This window comes from Hippopotamus amphibius, chromosome X (assembly GCF_030028045.1).
Source record: "Hippopotamus amphibius kiboko isolate mHipAmp2 chromosome X, mHipAmp2.hap2, whole genome shotgun sequence".
Classification (NCBI taxonomy): Eukaryota; Metazoa; Chordata; class Mammalia; order Artiodactyla; family Hippopotamidae; genus Hippopotamus; species Hippopotamus amphibius.
In genome coordinates, this window is record NC_080203.1 from 33,173,138 (window position 1) to 33,193,086 (window position 19,949).

The window sequence follows — 19,949 nt, forward strand, 5'->3', positions numbered from 1 at the left end:
ATGTGTGTCATTCCAGTTTGGTATACTAGGGTAGCAGTGTAATTTTGTGATTGCAGTTCAGGTTTTCAGTGTTAGAATTCCAGCTCATACACTTAACAACTGTGACCTTGGGCACATTAATTAACCTTGTGAAACTTCTGGGGGGGGTTGTGGTTTTTTTAATTTTTTAATTTTTTTAATTAATTAATTAATTAATTTATTGGCTGTGTTGGGTCTTCATTGCTGCACACGAGCTTTCTCTAGTTGCCGTGAGTGGGGGCTACTCTTTGTTGCAGTGCGCGGGTTTCTCATTGTGGTGGCTTCTTTTGTTGCAGAGCATGGGCTCTAGGTGCGTGGGCTTCACATGGGTGACACATGGGCTCAATAGTTGTGGCTCACGGGCTCTAGAGCACAGGCTCAATAGTTGTGGCTCATGGGCTTAGTTGCTCCATGGCATGCAGGGTCTTCCTGCAGCAGGGATCAAACCCGTGTCCCCTGCATTGGCAGGCAGATTCTTAACCACTGCGCCACCTAGGAAGTCCCTGGGTGTTTTTTAATTGTAAAACGAGGATCCAGATACCTTCTTCACTGGATTATTGTGAGGATTAGGTGAAATAAGTAATGTAAAGTGCACGGTACATAAATATTAGTTCTCTTTTCATCTGCCTCTGCTTTTAGGTGTGTGTTGCTTTTTCTAAAAGGATATAAGGCATGCTTGGGAGATGAGCCTTTATTGTGGGATTTCAGGCTGCCAGATTGGTGGATAGGGGAGAGGTTTGGGGGCATTTGGTATTTTCAGTAGCTTTAGTCAATAATGTGCATGTCATGCTTTGCAGTTTACAAACACAAAGTACCTCACGTTCAGTTATACGTGATGTGCAGTCATTAAACCTAATTGTGCCTCGGGAGATATTATTGTAGCCTTTGTTTTGTTTGTCTAACTTCTTTTAAGACACAGGAGACCTGTCTCCTGGGAATCCGTTGGGTTAAGTCTTCCTTTTCTGTGTTTCATTGCCCCATGGCATGCATACCTTTATCCATATGCTCTCTTTGAATGGTCTTTTTTTCCCCATGAGACTGCATTCTTTGAAGGTGGTGACTATTCCTTATTCATCTCAGTATCCCTAATGCCCTACACAGTGCCTGGTTCTTGGTAGCGTGCTCTGAATTACATATCACTAACCTTTTTTCAGTGATATTAAATGCCAGGTACTTTTACTGTGCATTTTACAGGTGAGAATACAGTGCGCAGGGTCACACAATTCAGTGGTCAGAGCTAGAATTTGAACCCAGGCTGGCTATTTGCCCAGTCCACGTTCTTAACCATGAGAATGGAAGGGTTGTGTCTGGAATATTGTATGAGAGTGTTGCCCAGAGAGAGTGTAGAGCATTTGATTGGGAGGATCAAGAGCCTAAGCACACCTAATATGAAGGCAAGTTGGGGCATGTATGTGTCCTGAGGCTTGGAACAGAAGTTATATCCTAACGTACACACTTTGTTTCTGTATTATTTCTACTGGTAATGGAGGTGCAGATGGTAAACTCTCTCTCTCATGTGCATTTTCTTCATTAATTAACATTTGTATCTGTATAGAGATGAGGAGTGAACTTTTCTTGCTATAAGCTCCCAAATCTCTTAATATGCATGTTGTCATTACCCCCTAATTCTTTACACATTATAAGATTTATCTTAATAGCAGGGTTAAAATGGTTGATATAGCTTTAAGGAATTTGCTATATGGCGATTGAAAATAAGGTGATAAAAAGTAAAGATGCTGCTCATGACAGTTAAAACCTCAGATTTCTTGATTCCTTGGGAAATGAACCATTCTAAAATTTTTCTTTTTAAAGAACAGTTTACCCCATTAACACCAATGTATTTTTTATTTTAAATACTTCAGTTACGTATAGTTCTTGCTGACTCGGGGCCATCTTTACAGCTATTACTGAGCGTCTTAGAGATGCCCTTAGGATCTGTTGTGACTTGTAGAACTGTTTGCTTCTATAATATATGATCCCAGAGTGTTGTGCTCTCCTTACCCTCCTTGAACTGGTTTTTATGATTTTCCCCTTTCTATTGCCGTCAGATGTCATACGTTGTGGTTATCACTGTGCCTTCCTGTGGCTCCCTTCTTGCCCCCTAATGATTTGTTGCAGGCTTAAAACCAGTTTGCCAAGCTTCTTAGGAATTGTACTCGAGGGACTAAGGTGCATGTTAATTACTAATATGAATGTGCATTAGTGCTTGAACTTTGTGACATCCGTTTTGTCTCTGAGGCCTCTTATTTACTTATTTCTTTGCTGCACTTTGAGTAGATGAAGTTCCCCCCCAGTTTGGTTCATTCTAGGCATTATATTGTAAGATATTGTACATTTTCATTTTATGTGTTAAGAAGGATTATTTGGCTTTATATTCAGGTAATTTTGCTATAGATTGTTTTAGTGACATTTCGTGATGGGATGTTATTAGAAAGTAAAATTCTTTCTGCTTTACTGAAAGAAACGGTACTCTAATTTATCCTGTTAAAAAGTGGGAGAAAAAGTGAGAGAAAAGTCCCCAAATATTTTCACTGGTAATTTTGTGCCCAGCATTCATTTAGGCACCTTGTAGTTCTTGATCCAGAAGAGATTCCTGGGTTAGATTCCTGGTTGTTTTGACATTGGACAAGTTATTTAATCTCTGGGTCTCAGGGTCCTCACTGGTGAATTTCAGATAATTATGTCTGCCTTCATGGGTAGTGAGAATTGCTGGAAATGGACACACTAGTTACCTAGCAGAGTACTTGGCAAGTAGTTGGTTTTTATCTAGTGCCCAATAACGTGTGGTTAATCCTGCACCATGCTGTGCATGTAGCAATTCTTGATATGTAATTATAAGTTGAGGAAATAATGTCTTCCATGATAATTGAAAACACACATGCCATTTTTTGTGTCATCTCAACTTTATTCTCCTGCTTTGCAGTATTCGTAGCAGCATTAAATTATATTTTCGCTGCTGCCGCTGCATTCTCTGCTGTAGTTTATTAGGCGAATGAATGGACAGCATGGAAAAAAGTAGGATAAATATTATTACCTGTTTTTACAGATAAGATTGTTGAGGCTTTGAAAGGTAAATGGCCCAAAGTCACACAGCTAGAAATTAGTTGAGTGAGGACTTTGGACTCATCCTGGAAGCAATGAGTATAGATCGCTTATTGGAAGTGTCTTCCAATGAAAGAGAACCAGAAATGAACAATAGTAAAGTCAACATTTAAACAAGTATTTGTATATATTGGAAGTAAAAATGGATCTTATGGGAAAAGTGAAGATTCTAGGAAGAAAGGCAATATCAGCACTTCTTTTCCTCTTTTTCCTTATTCCCTAATTGGCCAGTGTGCATTTTTTTCTAAGGATAATTTTGAACTTTGTTGGAATTCAATAAGAGTATTGCTTTTCTTTAGCATCATCAATTTGGTTAATGGCACCACCATCCATCAATCACCCAAGATATAAAAAATTTACTGATAATTTTCACTCCTCTCATCCATCCAATTAGTTAATTAAATCTGTCCACTCTTCTCTCTCCTCATTACCCCTGTTTTGTTTCCAGACCTCCCTGTCATTCTTTTTAGACCATCATGACAGTCTGCAAGCTGTTCTTGCCATCACTCTTTCCACTTACCCACTGGTTTTCCACACTGTGGTTGGTGTTCCACAATTCCTCTCGCCTGGTTTTGACACTGTCCTCACTGTTTCCCAAGTTTTTGTACTTACCTCTTTTATGGTACATTTATCCTGATGTAGAAATCACATGGAAAAGGCAGGATGAGTGATTGATACTTATGCTTTATTTATTTTCCAGTTTCCAAAATAATGGGCTGGTTCTTTAGCACCTTCCAAAGATGATCAGTGATCATTTTTAGCATGATTATGAACTCTTGCATTTAAACATAAATGATGTGCTTCAATCCTTGCAGTTATTACCCTTATTGATCCTCAAATGATCCCATATTTGGGCATTGGAAGCTTATTTATATTGACTTCAGAGTCCTTTTGACATGACCCTAGGAGTCTTTGATGACTTCCTTACTTTTCAATATAAAATATTCCGGGGTCCTCTTGTACATTTCTGCTCTAGACTCCATCATCAGCCATTTAAAAAATGGAACCCTTGTTTCTTTTTTTGGAGGGGAATGTTATTTGATATCCACAATATAATTATTAGGTGTATTATTGCTACTAGGTGGGTCATTGTTTTAAAGCCTTCCCTGCATACACAACTATAATTTTTCTTTAAGATAAACTAAAGGGGGGGTGGGATGAATTGGGAGATTGGGATTGGCATATATGCACTAATATGTATAAAATAGATAACTGAGAACCTGCTTATAGTACAGGGAACTCCACTTTGCTGTACAGTAGAAACTGACACAACATTGTAAAACAACTATACCCCAATTTAAAAAAAAAAAGATAAACTATATCATGAGTTGTTATTGATGATGGCAATTCAAGTTTAACCTCAATGATATTACATATATACCCCCTTTTGACAAATAAAAAGATTCAGTGATACTTACATAATTGTCGTTTTGTTTATCCTACCATATATACACAGCAGCCTCAGAATAACAATAGCAACATGACTGTCAACGACGTAATTATTGGAAGCAATTTACAATATATGTGTTTGCGTGTATGCACAGTTGTGCTTTTGGGCAGGTCTTTTTTGTCCTTAAAGTATATCCCACTGAGAATCTACATTTAAGTTGTTTTTTTTTATTTTCAGTGTCTACAATCAATTTTATTTTACTATAATCTAAACACATACCATTTAGAAAATACCAAGAAAAATTTATGTACAGGAGTTGATGCTATTGCATTTGGATAAAGCTGGCAAGTTCTTGCTACTAGCATAGCCCAGGAAACACCACCGAGGAAACCTAATATATTGGAACAGATGTTGTGGCGTTTGGCCCACAGTTTGATAGCTCTCAGGGTTAACCTGAAGTTGTCAATGTTTGGTACTGGGTGTAAAATTTCAACGGTTACCCTGCAACCGTCAAGACGTCTTATGCATCTTATACCTAAATTTTTAAGCAGACTGTCATCTCTTAAGTCCAGGTCTTCTGGAATAGTCTGTAGTGCTAATCTTGCAAACAAAATATCAATCTCTGTCCTATCAAAACAGTTTTATAACTGGTACAAGTGCCTCTTCAACAGCTCTTAAATCTTTTACTTCTTCCTGTAGTTTCAACTTATCATAGAATGAAGTTAGAAAGTCACTTCGATCCACATGTCTTGGTGCAACACACAGCACATCAATATCGGCACCTTTTGTATGTACTCCTAATCTATAAGATCCAAATGTAAAAATTTTTCCACCAACATTTTCAATTACAGGTTGTGGAAGATTCTTGCTTTCACTGATTTCTCGTAGCCACTCTTTTACCAGGTTATTTAATTTTCCCAAAATTAAAATCCTGCGCTGCAGTTCCTCTTCCTCTTCAGAAACCCCAAAGGGCTTCAGAGTCTCAATTAGTTTCTATGTAAGTAGGCGGTCAGTCTCCTTGGGAGCTGCTAAGCTGATGGGAGAGGTGATGCCACAGTGCTTCTGTGGTGGCTGTGTTTGTTGCCATGCCTGCGTTGTAACTGGAAACGGCATCATCTCCTGCGCCGGCACCGCCCAGTCACTTACGCCCCCCCACCCCCCAACCATCGTGGCTGCCACCCTGGGCATGATCCACTGAGGCGGGGCGGGGGGGGGGAATCCAACCCCACTCCCGCTCCTGCTGCTTTAAGCGCTTCTCCTCCTTCCCTTTCGTCCTAACATGGCTAAGTTGTGTTTTTAAAGTCACTTGAATTATAATTTCTGTTTCTGCAGTCATACAACCAACAGGATACACAGTTTGGGCCATGTATTTAATTTTACTTTTGAATTTTAATATTGGATTTTAAATATAATTTTGAATCAGGTATAACATTTACACAGTTCAAAAGTCAAACCTACAAAGGAAGACATACTCAAACAAGTCCAACTGTTACCTTTCTCTCCTCATATAGGTAACCATCCCTTGTCCTTCCTTAGGTAAATGATAGCACACTGTGCACACTGAGGGTTTTGTTTTGTTTTGTTTTGCTTTGCTTAGGAATATAGTCTGGAGATTACCTTGTAGTAGTATATGGAGATGTTCCTCACTCTGTTTTACAGCTGCTTAGTACTCCATTATGTATATGTACCGTAGTTTATTCCACCAGTCCCTATTGATGGATATTTGGACTGTTTCTCCTTTTGCAAATAGTGCTGCAATGAATAACCTTGTGTATATAATAAGAAAATCTTAAGGTGGGTCTCTAAGAGAGTTTCTACCTTAATGAAACTTAAAGACATCCAGCACAGTCTCGTAATGAAAATGTGAAATGCCAGGTAGTTAGTTAATGTCTATATGATTGGCCTTTGTGTGGTGATATAGGTTATTGTAGTAGCAGATGGTTTGCTCAAGGTTTTTTATATTTATTCAATTCCTCCCACTTGTAATTGGCTATAACTTGCACCTCTCTGCTTCAATGAGATGTTGTGAAGATAACATAGGCTTAATGTAGCAGCAGTCTAAGACTGACATGAACTTTTTTTTAAAATTAATTAATTAATTGGCTGCCTTGTGTCTTCATTGCCGCACACGGGCTTTTCTCTAGTTGTGGCGAGCAGGGGCTGCTCTTCATTGCGGTGCGCGGGCTCCTCATTGCAGTGTCTTCTCTTGTTGCGGAGCATGGGCTCTAGGCGCGTGGGCTTCAGTAGTTGTGGCACATGGGCTCAATAGTTGTGGCTCACGGGCTTAGTTGCTCCACGGAATGTGGGATCTTCCTGGAGCAGGGATCGAACCCGTGTCCCCTGCATTGGCAGGTGGATTCTTAACCACTGCACCATCAGGGAAGTCCCTGATGTGAACTTTTTAAAAACAACATACTTGCATGGCCCCTTCTGTGTTTTCCCCTTCTCATACACATTATGAGAAGAAAAAAATTTTTCAATACCCTTTTTCCTTTTCCCATCTTTTTTTTCTCTCATAATTTCTAAGCACTTTGGTTAAAACTCTTTTAAGCAAACTGTTTTTTGTCCTTGATAAAGCAGATAAAGGATTAAATACAAGTGCCTCTGAGCTCTTGCCCAGGCAAGTGATGGGAGGTTGGGCCTCTGTGCTGGGGGTGGCTATAGGTCTCTCAGCTGGACTGCTGGCCATCTTTCTGTATGAAATGTAGAGGAAACAAGGCTTTCAAGCATGAATCCTGAACTTTAAAGGGAGATGAAAGTTCTAAATATAAGCCTTGGTGTTCTGTATACTTGCAATTGAACTTTGTTCTTTCTCTTTTAAGTACTAACCCAAACTAAAGCCTTACACGTGTCATTTATCGTTAGTAATACGAAATTCAGGAAAGAAGGGAGAAATATTTTAATTGGAAATATTAGAAAAAATTTTGTGTGTTTCTGTAAGTAAATATGTAAACAATCGTAAAAGTTTTGTTTTCTAGTCTATTAAGAAATTCACAAAGGTGTAGTTCATAGGACAGACTCAAAATCCACAGCCACCCTCGTTGGCCGTTTTCAGTTCTCATGGTTTGCCCTACTAGCAATTATTTTCTTAAATTAGGGCTGCCAGATTTAGCAAATAAAAATACAGGAGGCTCAGATAATTTGAATTTCAGGTAAACAACAACTAATTTTTTTTAGTATAAGGAAATTCCACGGAATATTGTCAACATTCTTGTACTAAAAATGTACCCACTGTCTAAAATTTGAGTTCAAATGGATGTGTCCTGTATTTTACCTGGTATTTTACCCTCCTCCAAACTGGGTACATTAGAAGCTTCTTTTAACAAGTCAAGGGCCTTTAAGTGATATTAATTGATGCCACAATGCATTGAATTCTCTTGACTAGGGGTGTCTTCACTAGTTGTCCTTCCAATTTTGCTTGCACTGCCTGTATCGTCATGAGCCAGTGCTTTGATATGGAACAAACTTCTTTATACCATTTGTGCTAGTTAGTGTGGTTACATTATTTATTTATTTATTTATTTATTTATTTTTTTCCCTGTATTCCCTCCCTTCCTTGACTCCCCCCGCCTCGAGTCCCCCCCCACCCTCCCCGCCCCAGTCCTCTAAGGCATCTTCCATCCTCGAGTTGGACTCCCTTTGTTATACAACAACTTCCCACTGAGCATCTATTTTACAGTTGGTAGTATATATATGTCTGTGCTACTCTCTCGCTTCTTCTCAGTTTCCCCTTCACCCCCCGCCCCCTCCCATACCTCAGTGGTTACATTATTTAAATGTTACAGTCACCATTCAAATATGAGTGTGAAAAGAGAGCTGTTTCTAAGAAAAGAGAGTTGAATGTATTGGGGTGACTCCTGAAATTTCAAGGGTCCATTTAAAAATGCTTAAAATTTAAAAAGCTGTCACTGGGTGTGGCTGAGATAGCTGCAGTGCCCTGCTGAGCCATACTAGAGCCTGAGGAAATTTAAAAAAATCAGTAATACTGATGCTGTCTTTACTTAAAGTACTAATATTTTGTTCATCATGGGCTTTCTGTGTTAATTTAGATTTTTTAAAAAACTGGTTTATTGAGCTTTAATTCACATACCATAGGATTCATTCATTTAAAATGTGCAATTTCTATTTATAATAGACAAGGCATGGAAACAACCTAAATGTCCATCAAGAGATGAATGGATAAAGATGTGGTACATACATACACTCAAGTATTACTCATTAAAAAGAATGAAACATTGCCATTTGCAGCAACATGGATGGACCTAGAGATTATCATACTAAGTGAAGTAAGTCAAAGACAAATATCATATGGTATCACTTATATGTAGAATCTGAAAAAAATGATACAAATGAACTTATTTGTAAAACAGAAACAGACTCACAGACATAGAAAACAAACTTCTAATTACCAAAGGGGAAAGGTGGGGGAGGGATAAATTAGGAGTTTGGGATTAGCAGATACACACTGCTATGTATAAAATAGATAACCAACAAGGTCCTACTGTATAGCACAGGGAACTATATTCAATATCTTATAACAAACTGTAATGGGAAATAATCTGAAAAAGAATATGTATATATATATGTGTAGATGTATAACTGAATCACTTTGCTGTATACCTGAAACTAACACAAGATTGTAAATCAGCTATACTTCAATTTTTAAAATGTGCAATTCCATAATTTTTAGTAAATTCACAGATATGTGCAAGTATTACCACAGTCAATTATGGTGTATTTTTATCACCAGAAAAATAAAGCCCTGATCTTTAGATAATACTCCCCCCCTCATCCCCCAATTTCCTTCAGCCCTAAGCAACTACTAATCTACTTCCTGTCTCTATGGTTTGCCCTACTCTGGACATTTCATATGAATGGAATCATACAATATGTTACCTTTTTGACTGGCTTCTTTGAGTTAGTGTAATGTTTTCAAAGGTCATCCATGTTGTAGCATGAATCAGCACTTTGTTTCTTTTTGTGGCTGAATGATATTCTGTTATGTGGCTATAATACATTTTGTGTATTCATTCATGAATTGATGGTCATTGGCGTTGTTTCCTATCTTTGGCTGTTTTGAATAGTGCTGCTGTGAACATGCATGTAAAAGTTTTTGTTTGATAAGCTGGTTTCAGATCTTTTGCGTATATTCCTAGGAGTGGATGTGGAAGTCATATGGTAATTCTGTGTTCAACTTATTTAGGAATTGCCAAACTGTATGCCACAGAAATTGCACCGTTTTGCAAAAATTCCCACCAACAGTGCACAAGGGTTCCAATTCCTCCATTCCCTAGCCAACATTCATTATTACCTGGTTATGTTTTGTTTTTCATAATAGCCATTCTCATAGGTGAGAAGTAGTATCTCAGTGTGAATTTGATTTACATTTTGGTAATGATTAGTGATGTTGAGCATCTTTCCATGTGTTTTTTGGTCATTTGTATATCGTCTTTACAGAAATGTCTATTTGTGATCTTTGTTCATTCCTTAATTGAGTCTTTTGCTGTTGTTGCATTGGAGTTCTGTACATTAATCCCTTTTCAGACATATATTTGTAAATATTTTCCCCCATTCTGTAGGTTGTCTTATCATTTTTCTTGATAATATACTTTGGTACACAAAAGTTTTTAATTCTGATGAAGTTCAAATTATCTATATTTTCTTTTGCTGTTTATGCTTTTGATGTCATATTTAAGAATTCTTTGTCAAAACTGAGGACATAAGGATTTCTTTTAATAAATTTATTTATTTATTTATTTATTTATTGGCTGCATTGGGTCTTTGTTGCTGTGCACGGGCTTTCTCTAGTTGTGGCAAGTGGGGGCTGCTCTTAGTTGTGGTGCGCAGGCTTCTCACTACAGTGGCTTCTCTTGTTGCAGAGCATGGGTTCTAGGCATGTGGGCTTCAGTAGTTGTGGCATGCAGGCTCAGTAGTTGTGGCTTGCAGGCTCTGGAGCACAGGCTCAGTAGTTGTGGCGCACGGGCTTAATTGCTCCACGGCGTGTGGAATCTTCTCAGACCAGTGCTCAAACCCACGTCCTCTGCATTGGCAGGTGGATTTTTAACCACTGCACCACCAGGGAAGTACCAGGACATAAGGATTTACCTGTATGTTTTCTTCTAAGAATTTTATCGTTCAGCTCTAACATTTAGGTTTTTGATCCATTTTAGTTGTTTTTGTATATGGTATGAAGGGTCGAACTTCACTCTTTTGCACATGACTATACCATTTGTTGAAGAGGCTGTCTTTTCCCTATTGAATGATCTTGGCACCCTTGTTAAAATCAGTTGACCACAGATATGGCTTTATTTCTGTACTGTCAATTCTATTCTGTTGATCTCTATGTGTGTTCTTGTGCTAGCACCATGCTGTTTTGATTACTATTGATTTGTAATAAGTTTTGAAATTGGGAAATTTGAGTCTTTGAACTTTGTTCTTGTTTTTCAATATTGTTTTGACTATGCTAGGTCCCTTGCAATTATATATGAATTTTAGAATCAGCTAGACAGTTTCTACAAAGAAGTTAGTTGAGAGTCTAATAGGGTCTATGTTAAATCTTCAGATCAGTTTGGGGAGCATTGCTATCTTAATATTATTAATTCAATCCATGAACATGGGATGTTTTCCCATTTATTTAGATCTTATTGAACTTTTTTCCCACGATGTTTTGTAGTTTTCAGGGTGTAAGTTTTGTGCTTCTTTTGTTAAATTTATTCCAAAGTGTTTTTTCCTTTTGCATGCTATTATTAATGAAATTGTTTTCTTAATTCCACTTTGTATCGTTTATTGCAAGTGTATAGAAATACAATTGATTTTGATATATTGAAATTGTATCCTGTAACCTTGCTGAACTCATTAATTAATTCTAATAGCCTTTTACCCAGTTCCTTAGGATTTTCTGTATGTAAGTTCATGTCATCTGCTAATAGAGAAAGTTTCATTGCTTCCTTTTCAATATGGATGCCTTTTATTTATTTATTTTTCCTTGACTAATTGCTCTGGCTACTACTTTGAGCACATTGTTGAATAGAAATAGTGAGAGCAGTTACCCTTGTCTTGTTCTTGATTGTACAGGGCAAGCATCCAATCTTACATCATTAAGTATTACATTAAATATAGCACTTATCTTGATTATGGAGTTTTGGGAAACCCCTCAAAATTTTCAGCCTATGTTACTCAGTTCACCTCCGTCTTGGACCTGCAGTTTTAAAAGATTTGGAGGAAACTGTAAAAACTCCTAAGGATTCTGAATGCATATTGCTGTGCAAGTGGCTTTATCTTCTCTTCCTGTTTTGAAGAAAACAAATCTATAAGTCACAATTTATGCATTCATTGTTTTGGTTGAGGTTAACTTATGGAATAAGAACCAATTAGCAAGGCTATATACAAAGAAAAAGCCTTGTCTCTAGATCAGATAATAAGGCAAGTCACAAATGATTTCTATTTTAACTTTTTTGATTAATCAACAAACTTCAGGCCTGTATGTATCTCATAATATGACTCATACTATGGATATGAAAGAGCGTATAAAGTATAGAGCTACCTGCACTTCCCTTCCTGCCTTCTTTCATTTTGTTAAGTTTGCTAAATTTACCTGTTAGGGACCCAGAAAAACTGTCATCTTTATCCAGACCTGCATGTTCTATGTACTCCCTTGAATCCCTTGCACAGTAAAATTGAGTGACCTAATTAGTAAAGTGGAGATTTATTTTGGAGAAGTTTTTGTCTGGAATGTTGGCGTTCTATGGAGTTCTGATTAGTGAATTGTCATTTAAAGGTTCTTACCATATTTGAAAGTCACTGACTAAAATGAGAGAAAACTCTAGTAAATGGACTGTACTAATTGTGATCAGACCAGGTTTTTATTTTTTTCACTTAATTGACTTATGTTGATTATGAGTGAATCAGTATTGTTAAACAGTATTGTATCTTTTTAAAAGGAAATTCTTTGTCTTTTTAATTTAACGTTGAAGAATATGATAAACCTTTAAGAAGACATTACAAGTACTCATATTTTTTGCTAAGATGGATTGTGGTATATAAATTAGAGTGAATATTAATTAAAGAGAGTTCTTAATATAATTAGCTGGTCATGTGGGTAGAATTCAGTATATTCTTCTTGGTCAAATTAACAAATATATGTGTATAATATGTATTATATAAATTATAATATAAATTATGTAATATATTTAAATGAGTAGACTTTTAAAAATCTGTTTGAATTTTTCAAATTTTTCACATAAAAATTTTGCCCAAAATGTAGTCAAAATATTAACACCTTCTATTCATTATTGACCTAAATTATTTGGGGGAATGATTGATATTTTTCTTTTTAAAGAAATGCCATACTGATTTTATCACTGGGCAAGAAATACTTTCATTTCTTTTGCTATTGTTTAAATTTTGCTTAGTGTTTAGAGCACAGACTTCAGATTTCAGCTATAGATTGATTTGAAAACTAGGCTCCTTCAACTTAAAGGCCTCTGGTGCAAAGACAATAAAATGATTCATTCTTTACTTTTTATAATACTAGAAAAATATAATGTAATACAACCACTGCATTGCACCTAGATTTTTCAAAAGTCACTTGGAACTTGATTATTCCATTTTATTGGAGATAAAAGCATTTTTGTTTTAAGATAGCTTATGAATCTCATTTTGCTTGGATAAACAGCTTTCTGGTAACGTGATTACTGAACTATAAAAGCACTTAAGAATTTTGCCCTTTGGAACATGGAGGACAAATTGAATTTTGGCCTGCTAGCATGGGGATGGGGAAAAAACAACCTTTACCTGCTTGCTTAAACTAACCCCAAACTGGAAGCTTTAATAGATGAACCCACTTAATTGCCTTCCCCAGTAAAATGCACAAGTTTTTGTTTATCTTCCCTGATTTTCTGGATAGATTTCCTTAAAAAGGTTTTTTTGTACACCTTTTTCTTCTTCATAGTCTTTCTCCCTCTCTCTTTTTTTAAAATTGAGATATATTATAACATTATGTTAATTTCAGTTATGCAACATAATGAATCAATATTTGTATATATTGTAAAATGATCACCTCAGTAAGTCTAGTTAACATCTGTCACTGTACATAGTTACAACTTCTTTTTTCTTGTGATGGGAACTATTAAGATTTACTTGCTTAACAAATTTCAAATGCAATACAGTATTATTAAGTATAGTCACCATGCTGTATATTACTTTGTCATTTTCTTTTTTTTAAGTATATTTTATTGTACCTAGAGTTTTAAAAATTTTTATTGAAATATAGTTGATTTACAGTGTTGTGTTAGTTTCAGGTATACAGCAAAGTGATTCAGTTTTATATATATACAATATATATAAATGCATATATATGTATTTATATATATATAAAATATATATATATTCTTTTTTAGATACTTTTCCATTATAGGTTATTACAAGATACTGAGTAGAGTTCCCTGTGCTATACAGTAGGTCCTTGTTGGTTATCTGTTTTATATGTAGTAATGTGTACTTTTAACCCAAAATTCCTAGTTTATCCTTCCTCCCACTTTTCCCCTTTGGTAGCCATAAGTTTGTTTTCTATGTCTGTGAGTCTATTTCTGTTTTGTAAATAAGTTCCTTTGTATCATTTTTTTTTAGATTCCACATATAAGTGATATCACATGATGTTTGTCTTTCTCTGACTTTTCACTTAATATGATAATCTCTAGGTCAGTCCATGTGGCTGCAAATGGCATTATTTCATTCTTTTTATGGTTGAGTAATATTCCATTGTGTATATGTACCACATCTTCTTTATCCATTCATCTATCAATGGACATTTAGGTTGCTTCCATGTCTTGGCTGTTGTAAATAGTGCTGCAATGAACATTAGGATACATGTGTCTTTTCAAATTATAGTTTTGTCCATGTGTATGCTCAGGAGTGGGATAGCTGGATCATATAGTAACTCTGTTTTTAGTTTTTTAAGGAAATTCCATAGTGTTCTCCACAGTGGCTGCACCAACTTACATTCCCACCAACAATGTACAAGGGTTCCCTTTTCTCCACACCCTCTTCAGCATTTATTATTTGTAGACTTTTTGACGATGGCCATTCTGACTCTTTGTGAGGTAATACCTCATTGTAGTTTTAATTTGCATTTCTCTAATAAATATTGATGTTGAGCTCTTTTGATGTACCCTTTGGCCATCTGGATATCTTCTTTGGAGAAATGTCTGTCTAGCTTTTCTTCCCATTTTCTGATTGGGTTGTTTGTTTTTTTGATATTGAGGTGTATGAGCTGTTTGTATATTTTGGAAATTAATCCCTTGTTGGTCGCATCATTTGGAAATACTTTCTCCCATTCTGTAGGTTGTCTTTTCATTTGTTTGTGGTTTCCTTTACCTTGTCATTTTCTTGCTTGTAATTTTTAGTGGAGATACAGGATTCTTCATGGTAAGTAGGACCTAAAAGGTGTCTTATTATCTTTTAAAGGTAGAAATGTGGAAAACAGTATGGAGGTTTCTCAAAAAACTAAAAATAGAACTACCATATGATCCAGCAGTTCCACTCCTGGTTATATACCTGAAAAAAAAAAGAAAACACTAATCTGAAAAGATACATGCACCCCAGTGTTCATAACAGCATTATTTATAATAGCCAAGATATGGAAGCAACCTAAGTGTTCATCAACAGATGAATGGATAAAGAAGATGTGATACACACACACACACACACACACACACACACACACACACACGCACACACACACAATGGAATACTACTCAGCCATAAAAAAGAATGAAATTTTTGCCATTTGCAACAACGTATATGGACTTGGAGGGTATTATGCTTAGTGAAGTAAGTCAGACAGAAAGACAGTTACTGTATGATATCACTTATATGTGGAATCTAAAAACTAAAACAAGCTAGTGAATATAACAAAAAAGGAAACATACTTACAGATATAAAGAACAAACTAGTGGTTTTCAGTGGGGAGAGGGAAGTGGGTAGGGGAAAGGTAGGAGTAGGGAATTAAGAGATACAAACTACTATGTATAAAATACAGAGGATACAAGAATATATTGTACAACACAGGGAATATAGCCAATGTTTCCTAATAACTATAAATGGAGTATAACCTTTACAAATTGGGAATCGCTTTGTAGTGTACCTGAAACTTATATAATATCAACGATACTTAAATAAAAATTTTTTTTTAATGTGGAAACCAACAGTAATGTGTCTTTAACCTGCTGTGGATTTTCTCTTGGTTTCTGACACACTCACGCGCACACACAAATTGAGGTTGAATATCTTTTCTTATGCTTCTTTTCTTTGTTGTTATTCTTCTATGAAAGGCCTGTTCAGATACTTGCCCACTGGGTTGCTCGTCTTTATTAATGATTTTTGGGGGAATACTTTATGTATGATGAGCGTGAAACTTTTGCCTGTTGTATTTGTTGCAGGTCTCTCCACTTCCCCTTGTCTTTTAAGTATGTTATGGTGTGTTGCACCATATAAAATGATAACTTTTTTTTTAAACTAACAAACTTATAGACCTCTTTTATTTTCTTTATGGCTTCTGTGTTTTGTGTTGGCCCTTAGAAAGATTTTATTTATGTCTTATTAAAAAGATATTCCCTCCCATTCAGTAGGTTGCCTTTTTGTTTTCTTGATAGTTTCCTTTGCTGTACAAAAGCTTTTAAGTTTGATTAGGTTCCATTTGTTTATTTTTGCTTTTGTTTCCCCTTTCTCTGGAAACCGATCCAAAAACATATCACTAAGACCAAAGTCAAAGTGCCTACTGCCTTTATTTTCTTCTAGAAATTTTATGGTTTAATATCCAAAGTGTATAAAGAACTTATACAGCTCAATATAAAAAAAACCAAATAACCTATTTAAAAAATGGCAGAGGACCTGAATACGCATTTTTCCAAAGAAGACATACTGCTAACAGGCACATGAAAAGATGCTCAGCATCACTAATCATCAGGAAAATGCAAATCAAAACCACAATGAGATAACACCTTACACCTGTTAGGATGGCTATCGTCAAAACAACAAGAAATAATAAGTGTAGGCAAGGATGTGGAAAAAATGGGAATGCTCATGTACTGTTGGTGGGAATTAAATTGGTGCAGCCACAGTGGAAAACACTATGGAGGTTCTTCACAAAAGTAAAAGTAAAACTACCATATATTACAGCAACTTCGTTCCTGGGTATTTATCTGAAGAAAACGAAAATACTAATTTGAAAAGATATATATGCATTCCCATGTTCATGGCAGCACTATTCACAATAGCCAAGATATGGAAGCACCCTAAATGTCCATCAACAGGTGAATGGATAAAGAAGACTTGGTGTATATACACAATGGAATATTAGGCATAAAAAAAAGAATGAAATTTTGCAATTTGTGACAACATGCATAGACCTGGAGGGTATTGTGCCTAGTGAAATAAGCCAGACAGAAAGTCTAATACAGTATGTTTTTACTTATATGTGGAATCTAAAAAATGAAACAAATGAACAAATATAACAAAACAGAAACAGACTCACAGATACAGAGAACAGACTAGTGGTTACCCGAGGGCAGGGGATGGAGGGAGGAGCAAAATAGATGAAGAGGGGATTAAGAGGTACAAACTACTAAGTTTAAAATAAATAAGTTACAGGGCTGTAATGTGCAGCACAGGGAATATCGTTGTTTTTGTGTGGAGTGTATTCTACAAAAATATCAATTATTGTCTTGCAGGCCTGAAGCTAATATAATATTTTATGTTAGCTACAATTAAAAACAAAGAAGAAAATAAAATGCATTTATTGTAATTTGAAAATGTGAACTTTTTTTTTTGCCTTCATCTCTTTTTTTTTTTCCTTCGATCTTTATTGGAGTATAATAGCTTTACACTGCTGTGCCACTATCTGCTGTACAACAAAGCGAATCAGCTATATTTATACATATATCCCTACATCCTCTCCCTCTTGAGCCTCCCTCCCGAGCATCCCTCCCACCCTCCCTATCCTACCCCTCTAGGTCATCAGCAATCATAGAGTTGCTCTCCCTGTGTTGGGCAGTTGCTTCCCACTAGCTACCTATTTTACAGAAAATGTTTACATTAAATAGGAAAACTATCTCCTTTATGTTCTTTTACTACTTTTATAATTTTATTTTTTTATATTTAGATATTTAATCCATCTGAGATGTATATGTATGGTGTAGATAGAATTTCAATTTTTTACCGCTAATGTATCCAGTTTCCTCAAACCTATTTATTGAGAAGTTCATCTTTTTTTGCTAGTAATTGCGACTACCACATTCACCAGAGTTAATAACCATATTTATTTTGATCTGTTTTTGGATTCTATTGTGTCGATCCTTCTGTATGTCCCCATAGTAAGACCACACTGTTATTGTTACTGTACCTTAATAATACATCAAGTGGGAGTTGCTTTCCCCTTTATTTAAAAAAATATTTGGGCAATTTTTATGTGTTCACTTCTCCCATTGAACTATAGATCCAACATGCAAAATATCCATCCTCCTCCACAAAAAAATTCTGACCCTTTGCTAATTTGATTGGAATTGCTTGCATTTCTATGTGAATTTTGAGGAAAATTTCTGTTCTTCAATACTGTGGGGTGGGGGGCTGTCCCTGTGTCCACATATACATTTATTCAGGCCCTTTATTATTTTATGAACTTCAGTTAAATTTTATTTTTTGTAAGTCTTTCACATTTCTTTTAAGTTCTTTCCTGGTTATTTTACAAATTTGGTTGGAATATAAGACATCTGTGTCTTCGTGGAACTGATATTCTTATAGTGGGCATCTTACTCTGTTAGTTTTCCAGTTAATCCTTCTGGAATTTTTATAAAAACTTTCATGTTATGTGTAAATCTTAGTTCTTAAAGTGTCATCCATGGTCTAGCAGCAGCAGCATCCTTTTTGAACTTCTTAGAAAAACACATTCTCTGGACCCATCCCTCTTCAACTGACTGAGAAACTTGGGGAGTGGGGCTCGGCAATCTGTGTTCATTGCTCTCCAGAGAACTCTGAAACGTAGTCAAGTTTGAGGACCACTGATGTAAATAATAATTTTTATTTTTTCTTACCCATATTTTCATTTCCCACTTCTTTTTTCTTGCAAGATGTGTGTGTAACGGAGTTCACACTCTGTTATGTGGAATGGATTGCACAGAATGGACTTTTGACTAAAGAGCCTGAGACAAGTTGCTAACTTTCCAGAGTAAGACTGGGGAGGGGAATGATGAGAAATTAATTCTTCCTTAACCAGGTGAATGGGAGAAAAAACTTAACCTCAGACAGAGGTTGATTGAGCAAGAGAGATTAAAGTATATAATTTAGGTTAAGGATTTTGGTGGGTGGCAGAGGGAGACATACTATAATGTCACTCCGATAGATAAGAGCTGTAAACATGAAATTGCAAGAAATGAAGCCAGCTAAGCTTGGCTGTTGACACTTAACGAATGTTTGTTAGACGAAGCTAGCCCATATTATATGAGGACAGTAACTATTAGAAAATCAGATAGAATTGCATTAATACAAGGGTAATAACTTCAACATTGGTAAAAAGATGAATGATGCCATTAGCCAACAATATATCCCAAAGGCATTCCTAAAGCCTACTATGAGTGTCAACATGAAAAGGGACTTCTGGTGGATCATATCGAAGGAGGAAGCAGTGGTATTATTGCAAAAAGTAGTGGAACTGCATGGTGTAGGTGTATGGTGTATACCTGTATCCGTAAAGAGCAAGATGGTAGTGATCACATGGGGCAGGTTGCCTTTGTGACTGTAGCAAGAGAAATGAAATTATTGAGAAGAGTGTGTCAGTCACCTTGGCATATGGCCAGGGGAAGGAAGAAACTTATGGAACATGGTGATCCAGTCTACTTGGTTGCAGGAAGCCAGGCAGGCTGATCTCTTACATGAAAGGTGTGTTCTGAAATCAGCTGTCACTGCAGCCGTTTGTACAGTACAGCTGTTATCCTTCATAGCATTGCTCATTTTGTTAGGGGAACAGTCCACATAGTCCTAGCTGGTTTTAGACTTTCTCTAGAGAAAATCACCACCCAGCTCAAATCTAATGCTCCATTGCTTTAGGATTGGACCTCTCAGTGCCACAGGTGGGAGGGGAGCGTGGTGTCTGTCATGTGTGAAAGCTGAATGATTTGAGAGTCTATGGCATTTTAAAAATTAACCTTTATATAACAAACTATGCCTGCTTCTTAAATTCCAAATTTTGCAATTTCAAAATGATTTTGATTTTTTTCGTGATGCTGCTGTATATAACTTGATTTAAAGAAAGGCAATTAGGTACAATTTTTCTACACTTTGCAGTTTTTCGATTTTGTAATGTTTAGCACTTTTCACTGATCTTTTCTGTCAGCTTTCTTTTCTCATCACTGCTCATCGAAATTTTAGTTGAAGACAAATGATTATA

At 36.1% G+C, this 19,949-nt stretch overlaps 1 protein-coding gene and 1 pseudogene across 5 annotated transcripts in view; one reads left to right on the forward strand and one right to left on the reverse strand.

Annotated features, from left to right (window-relative positions):
* Positions 1 to 19,949, forward strand: part of KLHL13 (kelch like family member 13) — a 300,973-nt gene that overhangs the window by 165,381 nt on the left and 115,643 nt on the right. The gene's annotated exons all lie outside the window — the stretch shown is intronic.
* On the reverse strand, positions 4,771 to 5,623 carry LOC130841808 (poly(A) polymerase alpha-like; annotated as a pseudogene).